Source organism: Oryctolagus cuniculus, chromosome 6 (genome assembly GCF_964237555.1).
Source record: "Oryctolagus cuniculus chromosome 6, mOryCun1.1, whole genome shotgun sequence".
Classification (NCBI taxonomy): Eukaryota; Metazoa; Chordata; class Mammalia; order Lagomorpha; family Leporidae; genus Oryctolagus; species Oryctolagus cuniculus.
The window spans coordinates 43,320,136-43,342,946 of NC_091437.1; the positions used below are offsets into that span (position 1 = coordinate 43,320,136).

At 42.7% G+C, this 22,811-nt stretch overlaps 1 protein-coding gene across 6 annotated transcripts in view; it reads left to right on the forward strand.

Annotated features, from left to right (window-relative positions):
* Nucleotides 1–22,811, forward strand: part of SGCD (sarcoglycan delta) — a 1,063,424-nt gene that overhangs the window by 632,892 nt on the left and 407,721 nt on the right. Inside the window, exons 1-2 of one of the 6 annotated variants that reach the window (XM_070076374.1) lie at nucleotides 10,855–11,044; nucleotides 11,202–11,262. The exons of 2 other annotated variants lie outside the window; for them this stretch is intronic. The gene's annotated coding sequence lies outside the window, so the exon portion shown is untranslated. Of the gene's footprint in view, nucleotides 1–4,181; nucleotides 4,999–10,854; nucleotides 11,263–22,811 lie in introns of those variants that run through there. 3 more of the 6 variants (XM_002710335.5, XM_017341215.3, XM_070076373.1) reach the window with 3 other exon arrangements.

Below are 22,811 nucleotides of genomic sequence, written 5' to 3' on the forward strand. Positions count from 1 at the left end.
GAAAAATGTGGAAAATGGTGCATATGAAAGTCTTTGCCCTCATGGAGCTTATGTTCACATGAAGAATGAAGTTTTCTGGTTCATGTCATCTTCAAAGTCTGAATTTGTAACTGACTTTGGTGACTAACAAACATCGAATTGGTATGTTTTAGGGAGGCATCATTGAGTTATGGTTTTATAGCATTAAAAGAAGAAATTTTTGACAGGCAAAGTTGTCACTGCCTATGGAAGAATTCTAATGATGTGGCTATTTCAGGAGGGGTTCAAGAATCAAACTGTAAGGATAGAAATTATAACAAGAAAGAGACTCGTGAGAGATCTCTAGAGTTCTATGCAAAACCAAAAAGCAGGACTGAAGTATTGCACACTCTCAGTGGTTAACTAGATTGCACCGTTACTGTGTGGCATACAATTGATTACACTCTAGCTCACATGATACTCAGAACGCTCATGCAAAGAGAATAAAACAATGCCTCAAATCATTTTTAAAAAGTTAAAAACACAACTTCTACAAATAAAAAATGAGAATTCATGAAAGAATTTATTTGACTCATTAGTTAACAAAGGATTTCATACGATGGTTAAACTATTCCCAAGAGCATTTGAGGAGCTCAGGATTTGCAGGTGTGTTAAAGGAAAGCTAGGATGAGATTGCTAGATTAGATATGAAACCAGTCATGTCTTCCATGGCAATAAACCATCGCATTATTTCAGGATTTTCTTTTCCTCCTGGAGAGAAGTTATTTGTATACTTATCAGACAAAGAGGCTCTAAGCTAAGATCTAACTGTGCTAAGCCTGGAATCTTTATCTGATAGCCAAAAGTGAGTGCTTCCTGGCCCGACCACATTAAATTCTTCTTCAGAGGCTCTGTTAAACAGTTTTTACAAATGATGTAGAAAGAACATGACCACCTTTTATATTTTTTTTATTTTTAACTTTTATTTAATGAATATAAATTTCCACAGTACAGCTTATGGATTACAATGGCTTACGTCCCTCCCACCCGCAACCCTCCGCTTTCCCACTCCCTCTCCCCTTCCATTCAAATCAAGATTCATTTTCGATTCTCTTTATATACAGAAGATCAGTTTAGCATATATTAAGTAAAGATTTCAACAGTTTGCTCCCACATAGAAACACAAAGTGAAAAATACTGTTTAAGTACTCGTTATAGCATTAAATCTCAATGTACAGCACACTAAGGACAGAGATCCTACAGTGACTCCTGTTGTTGACTTAACAAATTGACACTCTTGTTTATGGCCTCAGTAATCACCCTAGGCTCTTGTCATGAGCTGCCAAGGCTATGGAAGCCCCCTGAGTTCACTGACTCTGATCATATTTAGACAAGGCCATGGTCAAAGTGGAAGTTCTCTCCTCCCTTCAGAGAAAGGTACCTCCTTCTTTGATGACCTGTTCTTTCCACTGGGATCTCCCTCACACAGATCTTTCGTTTAGGTCATTTTTTTTTTCCAGAGTGTCTTGGCTTTCCATGCCTAAAATACTCTCATGGGCTTTTCCGCCAGATCTGCATGCCTTAAGGGCTGATTCTGAGGCCAGAGTGCTGTTTAGGACATCTGCCATTCTATGGGTCTGCTGTGTATCTCACTTCCCATGTTGGATCGTAATTTTCAAGTTTTTGTTAATTTTTCTTAACATTTTTGTCTTTTTTTTTCCCAGAGTTTTCCAACCAGTAGTGATAAAGCTGGATCTCAAACTTTGCTCTCTGTCTCTAGATACATGGAAATGTACCATGTAGCAAGGGTTTGGGGAGACATCAGGAAAAGTCTCTTTTTGAGATATTATTTATTTTCACGTACTTGATAGGCAAGATTTTTACATGCACACACACACGTTCAGATGGATCTTCCATTAATTATCTTATTCCCCCCAAATGCTGCAATGCCATGGCTTGGAGACTCTAACTGAATTCGGGGCACCAGCGTGGATGTCAAGGACCCAGTGACTCCTCCGTTACCTACTACCTACCAGAATGCATAAGCAGGAAGTTGGATAAGAATGGGATCAGGCAGGAGTGGACCTAGCATTCCCATAGGAAACCTTAGCAGCTTATCCTTCTGCACAGCAATGCCTCCTTTAGAGCACAGCATCATTGCCCTCCCTCTGTGTAAGTATGAATGCAGCTCGTCTGCGTTTTTAAACTTGCTTACCAAAATAGTAGTAAATCAGAATTGAGAACTACTTTGACTCTTTTTGCCCCTAGCAGACACAGGGCACATCAAATGTGATTAATACATAGCATGTAGCTCATTAACGACTTGCTACTATTGGTTCTAAGACAAAGGGTGTGGCACCCCAGACTCCACAGACAGAAATCGGACAGAATTTGTAGCAGCTGTTTGCTCAGGAAAGTGTCCTTCTTTAAATTGTGGGGTATTATTTTGCTGCTGCTGCTGTTAATTTAAGTTGTTGCAGTTTCTGAACGTGGGGATTGAGATTGTTGGTGGACTTGTATTTTGGGTATGGTAGTTTTAAACTTTCACGGTACCCAGGGCGAGTCCAGTCCTCTGGGGCGGCACTTTGTTCAGCATCACGTAACTGTTGATTTGATCTCACTGTTCTTTCCTGTGAGTTAATCTCGAGGAAAGATGTCAGTGCAATACTTGGTGAGTAGATGAGAAGGAGCTGTGTGGCTGACTTAATGTCCCATTAAGGCTCTAGGACAGTTTCCTGTGTTGGAGGTGACGAGCCCTGATTGTAAAAAGGTGGATGAAAACTAGCCTATCAAGTAGTTTATTCTAGAACTCATACTAGATGTCAGCATGCGGTTTAGTTTTTAAATAAAAGAAAAGGTCTTTATTTTCCCCTCCCCGCCCTTTTTTCTGGCTCCATTGAAAAAGAACAACAAAAGCAAGCAAAAAACTCCATTAACCTGAAATGCATTTATAGGCACTGTGGTAAATACTATACATGAAGTCTCAAATTTTATCTGATAGATTCTGAATGTTCCCATTCCACAGATGAGGGATCTGAGGACCAGAGGGGTAAGCATGCTGTCTTGAGCATCATTCAGAGCCGGGAAGAGGCCAAGCTAGGGTTAGACTCAGACCAAACTGGCTCTAAGCCCGCTCTCACCAAGGGTAGATGATTTCACCTTCGGAAAGTCCGTGAACTCGAAGACGCAAGCAGAAGAGGAGCACAAAGGCCACGTTCTAGCCTGGGCTGTCACACTGACCGCCTTTGCCACTCTGGACAGGCCATCTGTCTCTGTCTCTCTTTCCCAGTGTAAGAGGAAGGTTGGAAACAATTGGGACTGGATGGTCATTGGGATTCCCTCTAATTCAGAAGTTCTCTGATGCTATAATTGTCTGGTGACCTTAGATGTGCTCATGCATCCCACCCCCACCCCCCACACACACAGCTTCCCAAGGCAAAACCATAATCCTTCTGAGAGTGCTCTTTGCAATTTGATGCTATTGCAATTTGATGCTAAACCCCAGACTCCATGGAATCCTATTGTTTACAGCAAACCCTTAGGAACACACAATGCTTTTCAAATCTGGCAAGCCAGTTCTTTAAAGTAAGTTGCTAATGATTTTTGGAAGAAAATGTTAATAGCAAAAACAAAACAAACAGAAAAACCCTCAAAACAAATGCTGTTCTTTCTTGAAAGCATCTCTTATTTTACAGTGTTACTCTGACAACTTCACTTTGCCTCTTTAGATATAGGGGGTTTTTCTGTGCCTCTTCCAGTGTTGTAAGATGCCGTGTTGTTTTACAGAAAGAGGAAGAATCAAAGGTGGACTAGAAGATCCAACAGAATGCACCCTGGGGATCTTGAGGGTGTGATTTCCTGAAGGAATCACAGATGCACGTTTTAGGGTACATCCTGCTTCTGGAGACATGCTCCTCTCCTCCGTCTCCCATAACCTTAACACACATTACAACAGCCTATAAAGTAGCACGGTTTTGGACTAGCACCGTTAGAGAGTGGAGAGCAACAAAAGTGCCTGAGAAATAACTGAATTATTTTTAGGTGCTGCAGCCATAGATGTCCATATCAGGGGTCCACTCTAAAGAACTGAACCAAGTCTACACACACCCAAAATAGAGTTTGCACTCAGTAATGGAAATTTGGAGCAAAGACTTAGGAAGTGGCAGGTGGGGGAACAAATTAGGATTCAGGTCTCTCAGCTGTAATAAGCTCGTTATCAGGACTTGCAGGAGCTCAGGGCTCAGGGGTCAGCTGGGGCTTGTGAGTTATAAGGTGCAAATCGGGCCATGTTAGCAGGAAAAATGGAGAGGGTTTGTCCACAGCATCCAGCACCACAGAGCAGAGCTATCGTGGAGTGTGGCTGAGCCATGAGGACCGGTTCTAGGAGCAGTTTCCTTTGTGGTTGTGAGTGTGAGCCCAGCAGACGCCGTGAGCACTGTGGCAGGGGAGGGAGTCCGAGTGTGACACATGTGTTTCCCATTCATAGCTGGAGACAGCCCAGTAGCTGGGAGTCGGCCTGACAAAGCCGTATTGAAGTATGGACAGAGTAGGGTTTCAAAGCCGGCAGAAAAAGAACGGGAATGCTGTTCAGGAAATTCTTCAGGCATGGGCAGGGACTTGGCTGTGGCCCTGCACTTGGAAAATCTGACTGGGGCAGCTTCTGAACGCAGGCAGGGCCTGCTCACACTCAGCGGCCGCCCCAGTGGCCGCCTGCTGCACGGCGAGTCAGCACGCCCCGGGATCGCAGGCGCTTCTCCTCGGTCGCTTCGTGAAACAGACAAGAGAGGTAGGGTACTGTGCAGCTCTCGGCTGGCTTTCCACGCCTCCCTCTGCTCTCAGCCCGCTGTCTGCTGTTTGCTCCCTGGCTCTCCGGAGTTGCGGCTGTGTGTGTGCGAGCGTTCATTTGGAAGTTTGACTTCCTAGCACTTGGTGTGGAGTAGTAATCTCGGCTTTACCCAGCTCCGCTCCACATCGGATTTTCTGGAGGGCAGAGGCACTTTGGAAACTTAGGGTTTAGCTGGAAACGCGGTGTCAAGAAAAGTATGTGAGTTCCTTGTATCGTCACGGTGCTGCAACCGTCCAGAACTTTTAACTATTCTGCGTGTGTGGACCCACAGTTCAGGGGCAGGAGAGGTAATTTTAGAAGGAAGTAGGAGCGTTCCTTGTGCGTGTTCAGAGAGGCGTTCTTAGCAGAAAATGGCTCTCGTGTTAGGAGGGAAGCGGAGTTGGAAGTTTCTGTTTTGGATCATACTTCAGGAGTGGAGGAACAGATGCTGTGCATGGGTGCCTGGCGTCTTTCCTTTCTCTCTGGGATTCTGTCATTGTATGGGACTTGACTGTCAGTAATCCATTTGCCTAGAAATATAAATTACAGCATTTGTAATTCTGTTTAAATACTTATTTCCGTTTTTTCCTCAGATGAAGAACTAACTTGCAGTTTGACTCTTAAATACTTCTGTCTGTTATGAAATACAATAAAAGTCATAGAAAACATCAGTGATTTGAAATCACTGTTTAAACGGATGGGAATAGAATGTGATAGTAATTGATTCCACCTAGTTATAAAAACCGAACTAATCAAAGAGGATTTTTAAATCAAATTTTAAATAATTTTTAGCACAAGGAGGGATCCCAGATTTTTTTTTTTACCCATATTCGTTACATTGCAGTAAAGATGTCTCGCCTCATAAAGCTACAGTGCTTTATCCTGCACTTAGCATTCAGAAAAAAAGAAAACACAGTGAAGTGGCATTGGAGAGACTGGATCAGCTCAGATAAACCTCATTACTACTTTTTGATGACCAGCAGAGCTACCCTCAGCAACAGTGTTGTTTTCCCGAGGGGCGTCGGCCAGGAGTCTGATTGGGGAAGTAGCTGAATGAATGGATTCTTGGATATTTCTGGAATAGCCAAAGCATGACTAAGCCTCTTAGGCTAGACTGCTGGGAAGACAGGTGTGTGTTTACTTCAGTGTCCTAATTAAATCTCCAAGCAAGAAGCAAGAGATTGAGATTAGCGAGTAAATCAAGTGTGGCAGACAGGGATTCCTTTTATTTCTGTCAGAGGTAGAGTAAGTGGGCAAAAGTTCTGTTCTGCTGCTTTAAGATCAGGACCGGTAGACAGCATTTTTGTTGCTAGTGTTGATTTCTTCCCCCAGTTTTGTACTTAGGGGAGGGAAATGAATCAGGCTGTGGTTAGCAGTAAGGTCTCCTAAGAGATCACTCTGCATATCGTTGGTCTCATCCCTGTGTTGGGATAGAGCAGGGGGATTTGGGGAACTCCGAGACTTGGGGTAGGAAGAGGCTGCAGTTGGAAGTCAGAATGGATGGAAAGTTCACTTTGTTGTTGGCTTTTTTTTCTCTAACGTGCCTACTGAGTGCTCAAAATGCCAAGGCAGATGAGGAAGTGGCGTGAGCCATCCCCAAGCTCACTGACAGTGCAAAAGGAGACCTGGGTGAGCTCGAATGTCAAACTCTTCTAAATTTAGTGCGCGTCAAGCCTTCAGCAGAAAGAGGCGTGAAATAGCAACTCCAGGTTGCAGGATTAGGAAGAGCAGTGCCAAAAACTTGGAAGAAACGACGGTTTTCTCTTTTAGAAATGAAAGGAGGGAAAAATCAAGCTCCCTTGACATTGGAGAAGCAAATAAAAAGTAGGGGAAAGGATAGAGAATTGGAAATCCAGGGCAGAGTTGGGAGCAGGCGGTCGGCTGGCCACACCATGACCAAGGCAGCGAGTGTAGACGGCAGAGGCCTTTGAGCAGAATGTTCAATATGAAGTGGATGTGGAAAAAATGTTAATAATTGTTCAGCTTTAAAGCAAAAAACCAAACTTATTAAAGTGACTCAAGTGAATAAAATGATAAAATATTTATATTGGTATAAAATTGTTGAAATCCATGCTTAGTTTTTTCTATTCATTTTTCATGAGATTTTTTTGAAAGCTGTGTGCATGAACCCCCTCCACGTTTTTTGCAACTACATAAATTGATCTTTTAATTCCATTTTTCATGAACTTTTTGAAGTACGCTCATATTAGAAACAGCAAACATTGCGAGGCTGTAATTGGTTGGGTTTGAAGTGTGCAGATACACCACGGCCTGAGAGGAGATCATTGTTTGACCCCCTTCAGGATAGGAGATCTCATGGCTGCCCTGTCGTGCTTTCTGGAAATAATCAGCAAGCACACTTTGTGGGATTGGCATCACTTGAGGGTTCAGATTTCCTAAGCAGGGAGGGAACAGGCCCTTAAGACTTTATTTTTAACCGGTGTTTGTGCCTTGCAGAGCTATTCCTGCAGGCAACATGGACTGAAAGGACCAGGTGGCAGTTGGAGAGGGCCCTTAGCTGAGTTTTTCAAGGCCCTGCCTGGGGTCGGTTTCTTAAGACAAACTTTTAAAAAGGATACAAAACGTTGTATAGGCTTTACTCTGATGACGAAATGTGTTTAATTTTATTTTTAAAAGTCTCCAAGTATATACACCACCATTTTGATTATAATAGTGAAGGTTCTGCACAGAGAAACAAAAACAGTAGGATATATATGAATATACTGAAGAGATTTGTTACAAGAACCGACTCCGACTACTGTGGAGGCTCAGGTGTCCCGGCTGGGGAAGCTGAAGGGTGGTGACGTCACTGTAGTTCCAACCACAGGGCCAGGAATCTGGAGAACCAGTGGTCTAGGTACTAGTCTGAGGCAGAAGGCCTGGTAACTTGGTGGGGGGTGGCATGGAGGATGTTTTCTGAGTTCCAGTGCATGAAGTCCTTAGAACCAGGGACTCTCATGCCTGAGGGTGGAGCAGGCACAGGAGCCTGGGCAAGGAGAGGGAGAGAACTAATCCTTCCTCTCTGCTTTTGGGCTACTCAGACCCTCAGTGGATTGAATGATGCCAGCCCACACTGGTGATGGCATTCTTCAGTCTACTGAGGCCAGTGCTAACCTTTTCTGGAAACTTCTCACTTATACACACTCTGCACATCCTTTGACACACACACCTTGGTACATAAGATGAACCGTCACACTGGTGAAAGTGTGTGATGTTGGTTTCAGAAGGTTGGGAAGTTCATGGAATCATAGACTCAACCAGCTAGAAGGGACTTGGGCTCTTTGGCTCATTATTTCCAGCTTTTCAGTCATACTCAAACTCCTGATAAGAGGGAAAAAAAATTATCCATGTGCCCACTGTTGAATTATTTTATTATACTATTATTTTATAGACTGAAAACCCCCACCTACTTATTACCTATTGAGCCTTTTTAATGAAAAGAAATAATTAATAAATAATGGACATCTCAACTGCTGTGACAAGTACTCACTCCTGTTGATTGACTTTTCAAAAATTCTTTTCCCCCAGAAACATTTTTTACTTTGATAAAGAGAAGAAATTTCCTGTATCTTATAGGCAATTTTAAGAGTATAATGATATTTTGCACCCTACCCTCTCTACGTCACTTCAACCCTTCCAATCTTATTTTTCTTAATTTTTACAATGACATAATTTCATTCTTCTTTATAATCACAAGCCTAACCCTCCAACCCTACATTAAATACAGAATTCAGCAAGTAGTAGGTAGAAAAACCACTGTTCTTTGAGAGTATAGCAAGGGCTGTAAACAGTACTCAAATCTCAAAATGGTGATTTTGCTCATACACGTGATATTTTCTTTGACTCTTTGTACCGGTTACCGCAATCAGGGAAAGCATGATCTTTGTCATTTTGAAGAGTAGGCTTATTTGACTACACATAATGGTCTCCAGTTGCATCTATTTTGTTAAGAAACACAGGATTTCATTCTCTTTTATGGCTAAGTAGTATTCCATTGTGTATATATACCACGTTTTCTTTATCCAGTCATCAGTTGATGGGTTGATCTTAGTTATTTCAACTTGAGCTACTATAAACACGGGGGTACAGATAGCTATCATATGCTGATTTCATTTCTTTTGGGTAGATTCCCAGGAGTGAAATGGCTGAATCGTACAGTAGACCTATTTTCAGATTTCTGAGGAGTCTCCATACGGTTTTCCAGAGTGGTTGTACCAGCTTACATTCCCACCAATGGTGGGCTAGGGTACCTTTTTTCCCCACATCCTCACCAGCATTTGTTGTTCTTTGATTTTTGAATGATAGTGATTCTAACTGGGGTGAAGTAAAAACTCATTAAGCTTTTATAGCTAATGCTGTCCATAACTTATCCCACAGAATTCTTATGTTTGTGACTGCTAATATAACACCAGTGTGTTCATCAGCAGGGAAATAAACATTCTGACATGTTTTGCTCTTTGATAAGGTAAAACATTAAAACAAATTTATAAATGCAAAATAATACTACATAAATTCAGGTTATTAACCTTGGTTTCTTACATAGAAGGTGCCTTACTAGAATTTAATAAGGCTTGCAAACCTGAACATGGCACTCACACTGACCTGGAGATGATTTAGGTATCGGCCCACATAAGGACATTTGCTGTGTCCACACGTTCTCCTCTGTCAGGTCTACCTGCACTTCAGTGCCCCGCTTTTCTTTGACATGCACCTGAAAGGTGGGTGATTTCTGTTACACACATTCTGCAGCTTTCTCATCATTCATGAAAATTAGCATAGAATCTCTGTTGCCAGTATGATTATACGAGCTGTATTGTAGTAGCCCGAGTCAACAGTAAGACCACTATTTATTAGAACAGAAGTTGCCTATATAAGCAAATGAGGTGGGGGTGGGAAGGGCAGGGATGAGATGAGGGTTGATTAACGCTGTTCTTAGCCAGCTCTGGTTCCAAGGAGGAGCTGGTTCTTAGCCAGCTGTTCTTAGCCAGCTCTGGTTCCAAGGAGGAGCCCTGGTAGGAATCGGGGAAGGCATGGCTTTGGAAACAGCCTTGTCCAATTGTATAACATAGCACAACCAGCTTTATTGGCTTTGTATACTGTGGTTTTGCCAGAGGTTTCTTCTGAAAAGAGGCTTTAAATGCTCTGAAAGGCTGCAGGAATGAAAACCCTGCTCCTAGAAGGCCAAGCATCCGATGGCTTGTTTTTGCTCTCTGAGATTGAGGTCAGACTGTAGCAGAACTGAGCAGAGCTCTGAAGGACCAAAGCTTCCTCCCTGCTCCTCAGTCTTCAGCACTTGGGCGCAACTACCCATTCTTAGCTTCAGATTCTTGTTCAGATTGGAGCACAAGACACAGAACACGAAGGGGGCAAATACAACTCTTCTGCAGGCTTTGTGCTTGAACAGGAAGCGATGCCCTTCCCTAAGACTTCCCTGCACTTCTCAGGGTCACAAACAACACTGGGTCACAAGCCCCAGATGAGGCACAGGCTACCCTGGCTGGTTTAGGCCAGTCATGTTTCAGCCTCCTGGTCTGGAGTGGGAGCCCACAAGTTCACGTTGAGTGCTTTTTTGCCTGATGAACGCAGGTGAGAGCAGGGAGAATGTCTGCAGGATAAGTGATGAACAGTGTTAGCTACAAATGCGTAAGAATTTTTTTTTTAGTGGAATCACCAGCGGAGGGCACAGGATTTGAGACGCCCACATCCCATGGTCACCTGCCTGGGTTTGAGTTCCTGCTGTGCTTCTAATTCCGGTTTTCTGTTAATACACTCCCTGCACTCAGCAGGCGATGTTTCAAGTACTTTCGTACCTGCCACCCATAGGGGAGAGCCACATTGTGTTCTGGGCTCCTGGCTTCAGCCTGGCTCAGCCCAAACTATAGCGGGCAGTGGAGGAGTGAACTAGTGGATGGGGTCACTTGTACATGTTCTCTCCTCTCTCTCCTCCCTTCTTCCCTCCCTCCCTCCCTCCCTCCTTTCCTCTCTCTCTCCCCCCCATTTGAAATAAATGCAAATGCATAATATTTTTTGCAGTGAATAAACACATTTAGAAAACAATCCGTTTCTTGTAGGTAGAAGTATCACAGAAGCTATGTGACCTGCATAAGGACTCCAGGCTGTGCTGATTATTCCAAGATGCTTACTGTGATGCAATCCACAGGCTGGATACTCCGGCTCAGTACCAACAGCTGAGGGATAACCTCTGGAGCCACCTTACAGACAGTAACACTTTGAGGTTCTCTTAGCAGTAGGAGATCCCTTGTAAGTCACACCGTCCATGGATTCTCAAGACCTTCCTGAATCCGAGTCCCGGTGTGGGAGGATTCCTCTGTGTGTGAAAACTCCTCCGTGATTCTGCAGAAGCCAGCCCGGCACTGGCCTGCAGATCTGTTGTAGCTGAGGCTTTCATCTATTGCAGGAATCTCGTTGGCAGCATCGCTAACAGATGTGAGGCAGATGTGGCAACGCTTCCTGTGACGGTGAGCCTCGCCACACTGCGAGAAGTGTTCTTTGTCCTCTCAAACCCCTTACATGGAGATAGTTGCCTAGCAGTACTGGGTCCCCTGTTACCCTGGGTCTGGCATCTCAGGCCCCGTCTCAGGGCAGTGGCCATGGTAATGCATGCAGAGTGTGCTCAGGAGAGGCAGAGGATCCAGTGTTGAGAAACCTCAGGAAAGGCCCTGGACCACTCTCTTCTGGATCTTGGTTTTCCCATGTGTAAAATGGCACTAAAATGTTTTCTGTTGGTCACAGCCTAGGAAGGGGTTTCACAAAGTCCCTCCAAAATGCACCTTGTCTTGCAGTTTTCCATGCATCTTTTGAAGTCCGCTGCTACGGTGTTGGCCGTTGTAAGGCTCCTCCATTTTCTTAAGAAAATCTCTGTCTTCCTTTCCCGAGGCTGGGTATCTTGAATTATTTCACCCACACTTCTATCTTTCTCTGCACTGTTTGCTTCCTCCTGAGAAAAATATGGTCCCCAAAACTCCTCTCTGGCCCTGCATGTTTCATGATGAGGATCCTCTGCCTCTCCTAACTGGAGGAGAAGTGGATGATGGTAGCACAGGAAGGAAGAGGAACGGGAGGTAGGATGGTGTTGCAGCAGAGGTGAGTGTTGCTGCTGTGAAGTGAGCTTGCATTTGTAGCCTGCCTTGTGCCGGCATCCTGGCTGTGTGTCCTTAGGCAAGCTCTGTCACCTCTGTGTGCCCCAATTTTTTAATCTTGAAAGTGACCATTCATACTATGATCTATGCTATCGTGTGTTTTGAGCACAGCACATAATGCACTTAGCATGGCCCTTTAGGCAAAATAAATGCTTCCATATTTTGAATGTAAATGCAGTTATTGCTAACTGAGATAGCACCATGCAAATTGACAGAGAATGAAACAAGGAGATCAAGAGAGCCAGACACAGAAAGACAGATACCATTTGGTCTCCCTTATTTGTAGTTTTAATGATTGTGTCTATTTGATTGACTTATTGTTAAGGACTTATTTTATTTAGTTGAAAGACAGAGTTACATAGAGGGAGAGACACCTTCATCTGCTGGCTCACTCCTCAGATGGCCACAATGGCCAGGGTTGGGCCAGACAGCAGCCAAGCCAACAGCCAGGAGCTAGGAGCTTACGCCCGGTCTCCCACCCAGGTGCAGGGGCCCAAGGAGGTGGTTCATCCCCTGCTGCTTTCCTAGGCATATCAACAGGGAGCTGGATCAGAAGTAGAGCAATTGTGACTTGAACCAGAACCCACATAGGACACTGGCATTGTAGGCAGTGGCTTTACCAATTACACCACAATGCCATCTCCTTTGTGAGTATTTTAAAACTTACATATGTGAAGCTGAACCTGTTTTCATTAGGTAGCCTTTACTTGTTTTCCTGCTGGACTGTGTTTTTTTTTTTTTTTTTTTTTGAAGTCATTAAACTTTTGAATATATTGTATATTTTAAAAATCTCAAAAATAATAAAAAAAAAAAACAGATCAAATGAAGAGTGAAGACAAAATCGGGAGAAGGCTTTCTACTGAATTGTCTAAATTAGTGTTTGTGTTGGCTGGATTTCTGTACCAATTCTACCGTCACCTTTATTTCACCTGTGCTGCCACACAGAAAGGTGACTGTCTTCATTATTGTTTAAAATTCCTGTTGGAGAGTGGGATCTGCCTCCCGGCAAGGAAAGCTTGTAAGCTGTGGCCCCTGCCCTGCCTCTCAGACAGGTCTGCAGGGCTGGGGGAAGAATGTGTCACTGTGGTTCACTTAGCGTATAAATCTTGAGAGATGGCTTTGCTCAGAAGTCTTTGCTGGTGGCTATACTAACGGAGCTCAGGTAGTGTAGGTGGATGTGGATGCAATTGCTTTATTCTTCTTTTTTAACCGATTAAGCAGTGGCACCTATTAAAGCCAACACAATTCCCTGATAAAAAGCTGTATTGCTGGGGATTAAAGACTCCCTCCTGTTCAGACCGCTTTCCCTTGCTAGGGTGATAGGATCAGACTCTGTTGCGAGCACCCTGACTTTCCAATATTACATTCTGAGTGCCTGGAAACTGCAGTCCCTTGGCAGGATTAAAGTACTCAGCCACTGACACTGCTTTCATTGAGCTCACAGTAAATAAATATCAGAGTTAGCTCCCTTCTCCAGCAAGTCATTTGCCAGCACGCAGTTGTACCAACTCTGATTGAGGTTGTGGTCCTGGGCATGGGGCCCTTAATGAAAGATTGCTTGGAAGTTCAAATTACTGGGGGAGCAGAGCCACATTGAGTTCCCTTGGTTTCAGTTCCACCTATGATGTTCTCTCCTCCCTCTCGTTGCTATATTCTTTCTAGCTCTTCCCTGCCATTTCTTTTTCCAACTCTTCCCATCGAAAGTTTGTTTTCTCTGTATTGTTTGTTTAGTGTGTACTCAGCAAAGTCATTATCTGCTTCCTTCCTAGGATCAGGAATATTGGTAATAGACCCGAGTCTGGACAGTATCATTGTTACTATGTCAAAATAGTCCTTCAACTGCTGATGTTGGCTCTGTCCTTCGGAGTTTGATAATCTCCCTGCTGTCTCTGACAGAATCAGCCGTTAGTTTCTCGGACTGGAATCTAAATAGCAGGTCACATTTTGGCAACCTAAGTGCGTGCACATAAAGTGTTTTGTTTTTTTTTGTTTTTGTTTTTGTTTTTTTTTTTTGGTCTCTGTCTTAACTGACAGATTTACAAAACAGTTAAAGATAGCATGCAAACATGTAAATGCATAGATCATCCAGAAAACTGGAGCTGGGTGCCTCTGTTCTAATTAGCCACAGCACAGGGGTTGCTGGTGTCAAGGAGGCTCACATCCCTTTGAGAAGGCACCCGCCCACTTCCCTCAGTGGCTCTGTCTTCCTGGTCCGTAGGTGTGAATGGTAGTCAAGTGTGTTTTTTTTTTTCAGTAGGATTTCTCAAAGCCAGAACATGGGCACTGATTTGAGGGACCCTTTTTTTCAGTTCTCTCAAGGGTAGTTCATTCAAGCACAGTAGCATTCTGTATGCACAGGAGAGGAGTTCGAGCATAATTCAATTGTGACTTAATTCTCTGAGAATACCATGGACATAGAGTAAGTATCTATTGAGGAGTGAGATAACAGCAAGGTGGCCAGGAGCCCAGGTCACCAGCTTAGATGTTCTTCTGGATATGTAACAAGATTACAAGAATATTAAACATTAAATGTAATGGAAAGGAGAATGGTACCTGCCTTAGGAAATGTGGTATTAATGAAGAAGGGGCATGAGGAAACTTTATGCAGTAATGGGAACATTCCTTATCTTGTTAGAATATTATTTACAAAGATGTACACATTTGTAAAATGTATTATGTGAATGGTTAATATGTGTATTTCCTTTGAGCTAAATTATGCCTCCATAGACATAAATACATTTTACATACATGCAGACATACAGGGTAGCATGCCAAGTGCTTAGTATAGGACATAATACATTTTGGCTATTGTCATGCCTATTTTTGGAAACTCATTTCTTTTCAAAAATAAGTAAAAAGGCTACAAATGAGATGAGCATTTCCTTTCAGAACACAGATTTCATTTTCAGCATTGGAGAGCCCGGGTGATAGCTGAAGATTCTTGCCAAGCACAATTGTCAAGGGAGAATCTATCAGATCAATGCTAATTTATGGAACTATTGAATCACTATGGAAGGATGTGCCTAATTTTTTGTAGCTGTTTTTCATGATGCTGTAAAAGTTTATGGGTTTCATAGATAAATCAAAGATGGTTTATCTCCTGGCAGAAAATGCCTATACTTAAACAAAAATCTTTTTAATAATTTCACTTAAAAAATACCCATGTTTAGAAATTATAATGACAATTACAAAAATATAGTTTTAGTTGGTAAGCATGGTGCCCTGAACAATGATTCATATATATCTGGAAGCTCTTAACAGAAGAATTGACAGAATGGGATTTCCTCTGTGAGACGCTCCGCCTTCAAAAACTTGCTAGATTTTTAACAAACTGAGTTCAAAGTTACCTGATTTCTCGGTTGCCTCAGTGTAAAACAGGACTGACCATTGTGCCTCCCTTATATTTCCATGTCTATGAGGGTTAAATAACTTAGGTGAAGCTTTGAGAAGTGTTCTGCTTACTGCACAAGTCACCATCTGTGGATGCTTTCATTGTGTTAGGAAACTGATGGTTTTGGTGTGATTTGTTTTTAAGCAACGTACAAAAAAGTGTGTAGGTGGTAGTTGATGAAAATGATAGGAGACAGGAGTTCAAGTGGAGAGGACCGAAGCCTGGAATTTGCATTTATTGTCGGTTGAGCCGACTTCGGTTTTATCACCAAATTACTGTGTGGTCTTGATTAAGCCACTTCATCTCACTGAACCTGGTTTTCTCATCTGTTAAATAAGGATTTGGACCCTTATTATCCACCTTCTCTTCAAGAATGTGTCTCCTTCTCTGATCTTAAGTGTTTGAGTCATGTTCATTATTATTCTATTACACAGCGTGGTCCCCAGTTCACAGAAGAGCTGTAGTAGCTCGCCTGCCATTGTCATTATCTGATCCTGGTCAGAGTCCGTGGGGACTTAAAAAGTGCTGGCCTCATACATCACAGAAGAATGTGTGGCCCCTGTGAAGAAAACTGGCCACAGATGTCCTTGGGATGGGACAGATGCAGCATTGTTTGCCTGTGAAAACGACATGATTAAGTCTGCAGTTGGGTGTTGAAGCTCTTATTTTCCTGTTCATGTGTGTTCTGTTGTCACAGGACCAGGTATAAATTGCCGTCTCTGAGTGTTGATACTGAGCTGAGTCTTCAAAACTCTTGAGTTTCCTTCAAGTCTTTGCTCAAATATTTACCTTCTTTGTGAAGTCAGCTCTGCCCCCTGTTTTTTTCTTTTTTACATTTTTCCTTCGGTTTTCTAGATGGTTTGCTGTCTGACCAATCACTACTACCTCCCACTTGGATGAGATCAAAGATCTTTGATTTTTGTCGTTCATTTATTACAATTGCTTGGAAGAATGTCATGTGAACACCTGAAGGAAAACACAACCGTGACAGGTGGTGGCACTAGTTAAGCCCCTTTAGATGTCTTCTGTAGTAAATGCACCTCCAACCTTTTTTTTTTTATTTATTTATTTTTGACAGGCAGAGTGGACAGTGAGAGAGACAGACAGAAAGGTTTTCCTTTGCCTTTGGTTCACCCTCCAATGGCTGCCACGGCCGGCGCACTGCGCTGACCCGATGGCAAGAGCCAAGTGCTTCTCCTGGTCTCCCATGGGTGCAGGGCCCAAGCACTTGGGCCATCCTCCACTGCACTCCCTGGCCACAGCAGAGAGCTGGCCTGGAAGAGGGGCAACCGGGACAGAATCCGGTGCCCCGACCGGGACTAGAACCCGGTGTGCCGGCGCCGCAAGGCGGAGGATTAGCCTAGTGAGCTGCGGTGCCGGTTCATAGTCCTTTTAAGTAATGTGATAATATTCAGGGAAAGCTGTCTTAGCCTTATTCTGTGTTATAGAAAGAAAATGGCCTTGGAGTTATTTAAGACCAGAGCCTACCCAACTTCTTAGAGGTTTGGGAGTGTTCACATTTTCCTGTGAACCTCATTTTTTTTTTTTTTTTTTTTACATACGAAACAGTCTTAATAATATATATCCCTAGAGTGTTGTCAGGGACTCAGGCCCTTGTTTATCTAATAATGCCTACTGTGAATATGTTAGTGTGTTTCAAAAATATATTTCTACAAGAAACTTCTGAGTTATTTCACACTTCAGTTTCATTGTTCACAATGATACTAAAATATTTTGTGGACCATTAGGGATAAGTATTTTAAACTTAAATGCAAGGTGCGTGTTCATAATATTCACATGCTGGAGACGTAAACATTTGTCCCTGAGCTCAGTTTTCCTCCCTCTGGATTCCAGATTCATTTCCAAGTGCCGTGGTGACACCATCTTCTTGGAATCTGATGCGCATTTCAAGACTACAGAGGAGTCTTCTCCCTCCCAGCCTCTGCACATTGCATTCCTCTCCAGCCCTAAAAGCCTCCTGTCCACCCAGTGCTCCCCATCCTGATAAATGATACCTTCATTCGCTTCTTCCTCATCCCAGAATCTTGGTGTTCTTCTTGACTCCTCTGCTTTCTCACCTCCTATTTCTCAGGCAACAGCAATTCCTCCTTAGGTTTACTTTCCCAACAGGTTGCACAGATAGCAATTTTTCTGCCTTCTCAACCACTTCTACTCGGGTCCTGGGCACTGTCACCTGTTGGGGAGATGCCAGTGGTAACTCCATACACTTGCATCCTTGGGCCCTACAGCCTGTTTCCTCAAGAGCAGCCAGACTGATCCCAAAGTGAAATGTGATCACCTCATTCTCATGCCTCAGTTCTCCAGTGATTACTGTCCCAATCAGTAGTGCACATAACATTTTTACTGCATGTCACTCGACCCAGTGGGTTGCCCCATTTGCCTGTGCCCAGCTGTATTTTCTCTGTGGTTCGCTGTGATCCAGCCATATTGTGCCTCAAACGTACCAAGCCACTCTGCATCTCAAGGCCTTTGCACTTGCTGTAGACTTTTCCTGGACAGGAGAGCTTTCCAAGTACCCTCGTGATTGATTCTCTTGCTCTTTTGTGTTTTTTTTTTTTTTCCTTTCTTCAAATCTCTCTACTACTGCGAGACTCTCCCAGACTATCCTATGAGTGGAAGCTCCTGACACTGTCTCTCACCTTCTAAATGGTTTTTTCACTAACACTGAGTTCCAGGAATAGGCACAAAAGATGCCCATATGTTTATTTGTTGATCATTTTCTCCACTCGTGTATAAGATCTAAAACGCCAAAAGTTAGTTCTCTGCCTGCTGGGTATGAAGTACCAGTAGTAATGATAATCAGTATTTATTGCTTGAAATGATAGCAGGTAACAGACAGTGACTAGAGACAGCCTTAATATTCACCTCTAAGGAGTTGGTTAAATTAAATATCATACATCATTGTAATTTTATGTTCTAGTTGCTATAAATGGATTTTGTTTTTATGAGACCATTATTTATGTTAATTTAACCACATTAAATTTAGAACAATGCTTTAAATATGCTCTTTTTATTTAAAAGAAAAATATAAATGTATCTATGCATTGAACATATATAGGGAACAAAGGCTGTATATCTGAGTATCTCTGTAAGGTAAGAAAAAAAACTGGAAATAATGATTGCTTCTGTGGATAGAAGCTGAAAGTGTGAATGCCAGAATTCGCTTAAAATGTGTGCTCTCTGATGCTCTAAGGATGTGTGTTTGTCTACTTTTTTTAGTACTAGTTGTCTAAACATGTCTGTATTTCAATTCTTTGGTATTCTATATTTTAGGTCTCTAACTTTTAGATGATTTGTTTAAATGAAGGTGCCAACCCAGGGCTATTTCACATAAAATAAATTTACAGAAAAGGATGAGTTTTACTTGAGAAAAATGTTGATTGTTAGGTCAAAACTTAGAGAAATGAGTCTGTTACAGTCATCTAAATTTTGCCAAACATCAGCAATCCAATGCTGATGACTTGTATGTGTGGCTGAATGAAAACAGCCCTTGAAAGGAAATAGTTTTAAACCAGAGACCTCAAAAGTAGCATGGTCAATGGACGACTGATTATGTGCCAAGATCGTCCAGGATGACTCAGGTTTCACAGCAAACTCTGAAAGCTGTAACAAGTCTGGGAGGGAACATGTGCCTGCTGTGTACACAAGGGGCTTCGAGAAGTTCATGGACATGTGGATCACAGAAAAGCTTTGCATGAATTTCAGTTTCTTTGCACAGAACTAAACTTGTCTTTTAATTGCATTGTCCATGAACTTGTTGAAACCTCCTCCTCCTCCAACCTGGTTACAATTGTATAGTTACATAATTCCTGTTAAAGTGCTTGCAAGTTTTATTATGCACCATCACCAGAAAACCTTGGCTTGCATGTGTTCTGTTACTTACCTTCTTTGGAAATATCGTAGTAATCAGTTTTTTTGTTTGTTTTTTCTTTTTCTTTCTTCTTTTTTTTTTTTGCCACTCCTAACCACCAAGATGACCCCCCTTCCTACCAAACTTAACTCTTACACTATGCCCTGTGCCCATTCAGTTCCAAACTGAGAGCATGCCCATAAAGTTGTTGGGTCTGCCCCGTCCTTTGTTGAAAAGCTTGCTCCCCCGGTGGGTCTCCCCTTAATTGTCGCCTTGGCAGAATGAGTTCTGTGACCAGAGAGAGTTATTTCTTTTCAGTATTGTGGAACTCCCTTGGTTTCCTTCCTAGCACCTAACTTCACTGTCTATTTTTTGTTAAGATTTAGTTTATTAGAAAAAGCATAGTGAGAGAAAGGGAGAAGCAGTGGGAGAGAGAGATCATCTCTCTGCTGGTTAACTCCCCAAAAAGCCTCAAGCCTCAGGGCTGGGCCTGGCTGAAACCAGAGACTTGGAGCTTCATCCAGGTCTCCCCGTGAGTGGCAGTGGCCCAGGCCCGAGAGCTAGGCTTTGCTGCTGCTGCTCCTTTCCTAGGCATTTTCACAGGAAGCTGGCTCAGGAGCAGAGGACCTCGAACTCACATTGCTGCTCCAATATAGGAAGATGGCATCACAGGGAGTGGATTAGACCATTGTGCAATAATGTTGGCCTCACGTAACTTTATTTATAATGGTGTCACTTGTTTTTTTGTCTATTAACTCCCCAATGAAATATGAGATTGATGAAGAATTGTAATCCTTCTCAGATTTTTTGAAAACCTGTTTGGAAGGTCTTCAAAAAATTAATGGAAATGGCTTATGACAAGAAAAACTGTATGAGGTTCAAAAATCTTGTGAACCAAAATATATTTGTCTTATTTCTGTTTCCATGAACTCTTTGGAGTACTCGTGCAGCATCAAGACCTACTAGGTGGGCTGGTGCCATGGCACAGTAGGTTAATCCTCTGCCTGCAGTGCCGGCATGCCATATGGGCGTTGGTTCTAGTCCTGGTTGCTCCTCTTCCAATCCAGCTCTCTGCTGTGGCCTGGGAAAGCAGTAGAAGATGGTCCAAGTCATTGGTCCCCTGCATCTGTGTGGGAGACCTGGAAGAAGCTTCTGCCTTCGGATTGCCACAGCTCTGGCTGTTGCGGCCATTTGGGGAGTGAACCAGCAGATGGAAGACCTGTCCCTCCCTCCCTCCCTCCCTCCCTCCCTCCCTCCCTCTCTCTCTCTCTCTCTCTGTGTGTGTGTGTGTGTGTGTAACTGTGACTGTCTGTAACTCTACCTCTCAAATAAATAAATAACATCTTTTTTTTTTTTTTTTAAAAAGACCTACAGAGATGCCTGGTACATAGTAAATTATGTAAGAACATTTTTTTTGTATATTTAAAGAAATAGATAAACACTGGGAGATTCCTTGAAGGACAGGTCTGTCCTCTGTCATGTTTCCTCTGTGGTACACAACTGAACAGAGAGCTGCACTCATCAACAGTCCTGTGGATTGCTTTATGAAACAAGTTGTTATGAAGCCCAGTAGATAGCAAAGCCAAGCAAGCATTAATAAAATGTCTGTCAGTGCCTCTGTATTCTCATCTCTACCTTGTGGGTAGAGTTGATCATGGCCTGTAAAATTTTAGAATCCAAAAAGAAAAACCAGCAAATATGATGGCATTGATACATCTTTGCAATGTTTACTTATTTCCTTATATCTTTGTATTGTCCCTGAAAACATAATATATTATTGCATGGCAGATTGATAATGCAGACACTGTAATGATTTTTTAGATAGTTCTGTGACTTGGAGGGAAGAAAAGGGAAAATACTTGTCCTCTTGAAGAACAAATGCACTGGAATGAAAAGACAATGCACACAGAAAGTTATGGCTTACAACTGAATTAGGGTGCAATATGTACTTAACCTCCCAAAGTACTCCAGCAGTGTTTTGTTTCTGTCCCAAGACCTTTGATCATTCTTAGATCTACTGATGAAATCTAGGAAGAAGGGTAGTTAAAGACGGTGGTAGTAGCTGTTTGACACCTTCCAGATATAAAAAGGAAAGCAAACAAGCGACGAAGTTATGATCAGCTAAATATCATCAAGCTCCTTTATCTGTTAGGATGTCAGGGATTGTCAGAGAAGCTGGACTCATGACCTTGAAACTCAGGGTGGCTTCCTTAATTTGAGGACCAATGGCTGAAGTACCACTTAGGTACCACTTACGATGGACCTGGTTCCGGTTCTTTGTGGCAACTTCACAGTGACTGTGGGCTTTATACAAAGTTGCAGGAACCCTGTGACTGATCTCAGGTCCTTGGCCATTGGAAGAAACTACATGAGAATGAGAAAGTCACTGAGGTGTTCATTGTGCCTGCCACGACAGAAGTGATACAGGGCCACACACCCTACTCAGAGGTTCTTCTCCAGTCCAGGTTATAAAAATGGCTCTTTTCCTGTTAGCATTAGACCTTGATTCTATAATACAATGAGATTCCAAGTATGAATATTTGAATGTCTGTATCTCTCAAGCCATGCTTTAGTATCATGTGCAAATACACAATTACTGTTGGAAACTGCGTTTTATTAGCCTATGGATATGGGTCGTTTATATTCGGACATTGCCTTGATTGTTGGCAGTCCCTTCCCATTGAATACAAAGAGTTGTACTATGTGGACAGTGCAATTGTATTACACTCTATGTGTGAGAAGCAGATCATCTTTAAGTCACTTGGATTTGTTTATGAACAGGTAAACAAAATAACATCATGGAGATGTAGAGTAGTGCTTTGGATTTAAGCCTATTTAGCAATGATACAATTGTATGCATCTTTGGAAAGGTAAAACTGTAGAAGTTTTCATGTCTTTACTTTTGATATCACTGCCACTTACTGTTTGCTTTAGAGTATATTTTGCTACTCAACGTTAACTTGACTGCCACTCATTTACTTATTCATTGATAAAAATGTATTACATGCCCCTGGAGTTTAAGGAGCTTTTTTTCTATTTATTTATTTATTTAAATTTGAAATAAAGAGTGAGAGAGACAGACAGGTCTTCCATGTACTGACAAGGATGAACCAGGTAGAAGCCAAGAGCTGAGGACCGAAACCAGTTTTCCCGTATGAATGACAGGGATCCAGCTGTTTGAATCATCATCTGCTGCCTCCTAGTATGTGCATTAGCAGGAAGCTGGAACTGGAAGTGGAGCTGGTAGTAGAAGCTAGGCACTTCAATAATGTGATGTGGGCATCGCAGTCTGTGTTAGACACTGTGCCAAATGCCTGCCCCTCAGGGATGCTTTCAATACTTAGAAAAGTTTAGGCTATATTCACAGAGATTATCTATCTCACTTAAAAAATTTTATGTTTGAGGCTGGCACTGTGGTTTACAAGATGAAGCTTCATCCTGTAGTGCCAGCATCCCAGAACTTTAAGCAGTTCAAGTCCCGGGTGTTCCAGTCCCAATCCAGTTCCCTGCTAATGCTCCTGGGAAAGCACCAGCCATAGCGACCATTGTGGGGTGAACCAATGGTAAAGGAAGACCTCTCTCTCTCTCTCTCTCTCTCTCTCTCTC